This window comes from Athene cunicularia (genome assembly GCF_003259725.1).
Source record: "Athene cunicularia isolate RWA chromosome 9 unlocalized genomic scaffold, athCun1 chr9_part1, whole genome shotgun sequence".
Lineage (NCBI taxonomy): Eukaryota > Metazoa > Chordata > Aves > Strigiformes > Strigidae > Athene > Athene cunicularia.
The window spans coordinates 18,152,493-18,158,601 of NW_020799110.1; positions in this window are offsets into that span (position 1 = coordinate 18,152,493).

Consider the following 6,109-nt stretch of genomic DNA (forward strand, 5'->3'; position numbering starts at 1 on the left):
GTCTCCTGGAATGAGACTAACAACAAACTATTCAGAATTTCAAAAATCTGGGAACAACTTAACATTCTTGATTTATTTTCCAGAATTTAAGTGCAATCTCCTATTCCCTTTCTCTTCCCCAACTTTTCTCGGAATGCAGGTAGGCTGAAAATAGTGTAGGCTTGGGAGTTAAGAGAGACAGGAAGACTGAATAAGTAAGTTTAAATATTAAACTTGTAAATTAACTCAAAAAATTTCTGGTTATGTTAGAAAAAAATTCTCTTTGTAGTTATAGATATGCATATAGATGAAAAATAAATAGAGCTACCACGCATGTTCTGCGTTAATGATCTGCATCTATTAAACGGGGACACATGTCATGCAGTCTGGAGCTATGTGACAGTTGACACTGATCATTCTTTTTCGACAGACCATCTTCCTCTCAAGCTTCCGATCATTGCCAGTGGGAACCTTGTGAGCTAGATCTGTTCTAATATAAATTAAAATAAGTCACGTTACTTATTTGTTGCAACACGTTATGACACCTCTTCAACACTGCTTTGTTAACTGAGGGGGCTTTAGTCACAGCCTAAATGCCCATCTCAAAGGGAAAAGGACTTTGACTAACAGAACAAGATCTTGTAATTAGATCATTGAAAGTGTTAAAAAAAAAAAAAAAAAGGCATCAGACAAGTAGCTCTTTGTCCAAAACACACTAACATATTAAAGCTAACTACATAATCTTCCATGCAAACAGTTTAACCAGTGTAACTCTACAAGCAAAATGCACCTGATACTTTGGGTAAAAGATACATGTCTGTCTAAAGTGTCAGAACTCAGCCAATGTATCGAACAACTACATAAAGAGAATTATGCAACACTGTCAATAATCTGATAACACGAGGTAATAAATTATGTATGATAATCAACTGCACAGTAATACAGTAAACTGTAATGTCCATTTCAGTAAACAAACATCTAGTAGGCAAACATAACCATGTTGTATGATCTCTATTTTAAAAAAACTGTCAAAATAACTCACAAAACCATGTAGCATCCCTTTTACATTCACTGGGAAAGGGAGATACATTAGTTCTAAGGGAATAACTACACATCAAGGAGGATAAATAGAGGTGCACCAAAGATGTTGATTAACACTAGTACCCAAAGGGCTCTAATTAGGATTAGACCTGCTCATCCTAACTGGATGGAATTTTTTATTATGTACAAAATTGGTGACTTGACAATATCATACTAATTCTGGAAATATTATGCCTCTGCCCAGAAAATGCTAAGATGTTGAGAGCTTGTTTGAACCTGCTTTTGTAAACAAGCACCACATGCTAAACTTTCCACCTCTGTATTTCTAATTAGGAGAGTTTTGTAAAAAGCAGCTCATAGGACAAACAAAGGCCTGTGAAAAGCAGAACACTGTTTTTTTTCCCAGTTCCCTACAACATTGACCTATTCCTGAAAATACTATCCAGTTATAGAATCAGTATAGACTGTATAGATTTCCTGGGACAAACCAAGGCATACATAAGCAGAGTGTTTGAGGACAGTTTTTTTACTGCCAGTAAACAAAACTTCAAAGCCACAGAAGCACAGAATCACTTAGGTTGAAAGAGATCTCTTGAGATCACTTACAACCCACCTTCTAAGCAGGGTCAGCTAGAGCAAGTTGTCCAGGACCATGTCTAGAGGGATTTTCAGTATCTCCAAGAATGGCTGGAGCTGAATAAAAGTCCTAGTGTATGTTTGACTCCCTCTGACTTTTGAGGAATGATTGACATATTTTCTCATGTGACAGTCAGCTCTGTTTGGTGCTATTATTTCAGTTTCTGTCAGCTCAAACTAACACCTCTGCAGCAATTTATTCTGCCCATCTTCCCAACAGAGGTCTGATTAATTATTTTTAAGTAGCCTCTTGGATTTTTATAAAAGTCTAAACCAGCAAAATCTTAAGGCAAACAACTGGAATAGTCTGTATCATTAAAGAATATTATACTATCTGGCTGTGACTTTCTGTTATCCAATATGGGAACAGTGTCCTAGACTGACGTGTAAAAGACATACAGCTAACTAAAATGCCACAGTAATCTCTTCCTGTTGCCAATTCATATCTAAAAGCTGAGGGAAAAATACACTCCCGGTGACAGCTCTGAAATAAGTCAATGTGTGACAGTAATCAGTTCTCTTCCATCAAGTTGGGTTCCAAGAAAAAGAGTATTTTTTCTTTTAGGCTTTGTGCCAACATTGTCAAGAAATAAGAACAATGACACAAAGTAGTACTTGGCTATTTCTCTCATAAATAAAGACTATGGGCTTTCAGCAAAGAGGAGAGCCAGCTACCTGAAACAAGGAAGTTTCTGGTAGATTGTGAAGAAATCAAGTCATAATGGCTGGCTCAAAGAGGGGCTCTGAAATGGTGAGAAGACGCAATAGAAGAGCCCATATCTGTACAAGACAGGTTTGTGGAGTTTTTGCAGGATGATGGGAGCCAGAGAGTAAGGAGTTATTAACACAAAAAAGAGAAGAAATCAAATCAGAAGATGAGAAACAGAGGGCTTCACATCAACTATAAAGGTATGATAAAAATCAAAGCATGAATCAGTACATGTGTAAAAACTCACTGCTATCTGCTGGAGTAAGGGACAGATGAGTCGCAGTGTCTGTGATGGAAAAATGATGGTTCAGAGTCATATCATGTCAGGAAACAAAGACCAAATGTAAAGACAAGACTGAGCAATAAATATCCCCACCTCTAATGAGGGAAAAACTTCTCCTTCTTTCTTTTTCTGTCACAGAAATCTTCCCCATGACAACTCACAAGAGCAGACAATCTGAAATTAGAGTGGAATACCTGTTATGAACTTCTGGAGTGCAATCATCTCTGATAGAAAATGGTGATTTCCTTTCTCTGAACTGTCCCTAACTGAAGGTCTCTCTGTCCTTTCCCTTCACAACAGAAGCAAAACATCTCAACAATATTGAAGAAGCTGTTCTGATACCCAAAAACAGGAGTGTGAAACCATATCTATAAAGGACTTGGAGCAGAATAGCTGAGAAGGCACAAGTAAAGGAAGTTAAAAAAAAAAAAAAAAGGGACTACGAGTAAAAGAAGGGAGAAAACAGAAAAGATACAGAGAGAAAGTAACTGCATGCTGCTAGGGAAAAGCAAAGTAATAGAGTTAAGGATGGGAGATGGTGTGAGACAGTCAAATAGAACATCCATAGGCAAGTAATATCTGAGCCTCTTCTCCAAAAATCTATATAGATGATAAGTAAAATATAATATCACAGGGATAAGTTGACATTAATTGCCTTACCCTTGGTGGTGACAAGGTTTAAGTAACTACAGTACATAAACCCATGAAACTAAACAAAGGATACACAGAATGGAAAGGGGCTGCAATGCTCAGGGTGTGCCCAAGGGGAAGCATCAGAGAAATTAGATAAGAAATTTGAGCATATTAATGTCTGAAATAGCCACGTTACATGACTGGTACTGTCTGTGTGTGCTGTGTCCATGTGTGTCAACAGAGTCAGACACAGACCCATGATCAGTTGTACTTTTTAATTGTTAGTGGGTTTTGTTCAGAAAAAAACACAACAGCCTGGATGAGGTCACACTGCTTTAAAAACTAAGGGAGTTTAGACATGAGCCTTGCCCTGCTCTATGCCCATGGCGATGGCAAACAGGCCTTAACCAGCTTTAATTAGTAGCCTAAATTCAACTTAAGAGACACCTAGGTAGAGTCATGTGTGGGCTCAGTCTGAGCTAACAGTAAATATCTGGGGCAGAAGAAATGCTTGAACATTGACAGTGACAGAAAAACAGTAAAATAATGACAGCAAGGGAGGAGCAGACAAGCTACTAAACAAGGAAGAGGTTGTGAAAGGTTAGAAGGTCAGTGGCAACAGGATTGAATTTATCAGAAAGAGAATGCCGTGACAAGGAAGAGAAAATAGGGCACTTAAAATACAAAACTGGAGATCTGGTGCAAAGTCATGTAAAAATGGCTTAAAGAAGATAAAGTAGCTGGTCAAGTGGAATCTGATAGAAAATATTAAGCACTACATGGGTAAGACAGTGCTGTCTACTAGAGAAGAGTGATAAGAACCAGAGTCAACAGTTGAGGGACACAACAGACCTAGGAGTCTGAGTGAACCCAGAAAATGGAACGTGTGTGGTGAGATCTGAGAAGGAAGAAAGGGCATTACAGCCTCTTTCCAGGAATGAAGGGGTGCAAAGAGCATTGGAAGAGCAAGCTACGGCACAGTGCTGAGGGAGTCATGTCAGAGGGGCTGACACTCAAGTATTAAACAAAGTGGGTAACAGTTCATGCAGAAAACTGTTTTCAACACTAACCTGGGCTTGCATTTAAGCAGGTAAAGTCTCTGGTTTCTCTGGCTCTGGATTTCAGAACTTTTCACTCACTCAGAGCCTGGATAGATCCCTCAGGTCTCTCTGCTGTTAGATAGGCTGGCTTTAGGCCAGCATATTTCAAGTGCTCCCCTAAGAGACTGCTATGTCTCTTAGTTTTCTCAACTTCTCCACTTTCCATTTAAAAACCAACACTTCCCATTGCTTTGATTCCCATTTACCCTTAACCACCACGATGTAGCTATCAGCCTTGCTATCTCTCATTTGTCACTTCACAAGTTGACAGATGACTGCTACAACAGCAAGGCACAATCCATATCCTTAGCACAAAGTCTTAAGATGTATTTAAAAATTAACATGAAACTTTCTCCTCTTGGTTATGCAAAAGTCACAAAGAACAAACCCTTCAGGTACTCTTTCCTAACAATAAGAAATGTTGGTTCAGTAAATGATACCATGCCTCTGGCTGCAAAGTTCGTTTAAGAAATTTCTGCACTTTAAATCAGAACAGAGAACAAAAGTTGATTTAATATATGAAATAATTCCTTCCAAATGCCCCAGGCCCTTTCAAAACTCACTAAACTTCACGATTTCATAATGTTGTACCAACTAAAGGGAATAGCAAAGGGTAGAAAAGACACAGGAACGACGCATTTAAAGGAGAGAAACACTGAATCTTTATTGCAGAAGAAAAAGATGGTTGTCAAAGTGTGGATTTAGTTGCCCTTGCCACCTGTCCTTCCTGTCTGTCTTTGAATTCACTCAGCAAATCTCTGGACACAGCAATGGCTAAAGAACAGGGCTCACCGTACATCAGTCAAGCTTCCAGCAGAATTTGTGGATATGCTAAGTTCTTGCCATGGTTTACTGCTGAATTCCTCTGTCGAGTGCAGTCTTTGCTACGTAACTAACAGAAGTAAAATACTTATCACCTAACTGGGCAGAGCAGACGTTGGGCTCTGACCTAGATCATAAACGTCTTGAAAACAAATCTCAGCAAAAGGGGGATCTTGCCAGCAACGACAAGGTGATGACAGCGGTCTTCCAGCCCTGTAAATCTCACACCTGAGCCAAAGGACTCCTACTGAACCCAGGAGTCTCTGCGTACACTCTAGCTCAGGCTTCACAAATTACTTATGTTTGCACTGTGCATCACCCATGACTCAGATACTTTTAATCTCACCTCTCCATGATTAAAGACCATTTCTAATAACTTGTACTGCACAGATTTTCAGATGTGGGTGCGCAAACATGACAAAGCCAAGCCACAAGACTTTTAGTATTTTCTTGAAAAGAAAGAAAAAAAGAAAATGCTGCATGTAATCAAAGGAGCTCAAGGAACTAGAGGAGCTCAAGACAAGATGTAAGTTGCAGTTATCGAAGTAGGCTCCTTTTCTAAATTCTCGAGTCTCGCATTTAAGACAGAAAGAAAGAACCCCACACCATTTAAATCACATGGTTTACGGGGCTGGGGCTCTAAGAACATCACGACATTCATAACGAGGAGTCAGCGACGATCGCCTGGAGTCACCCAGCACCCCGCTGTCACGTCCCAGTTCCCACACCAAAGACCGAGCACACCACCAGCAACTTCTTCAGGCGTCTGAACTCGGTGCAGCCCCCGGTGCAGAGCGCTTCAGCGAGACAGAAATAACCGCGAGCAGCCGCCTCCCGGTCCTGCCTGCCGTCGCCGTCCGGCTGGGCACCCGCTGCCAGACAGCGGCTTGCAGGTGTGAAGGTTCC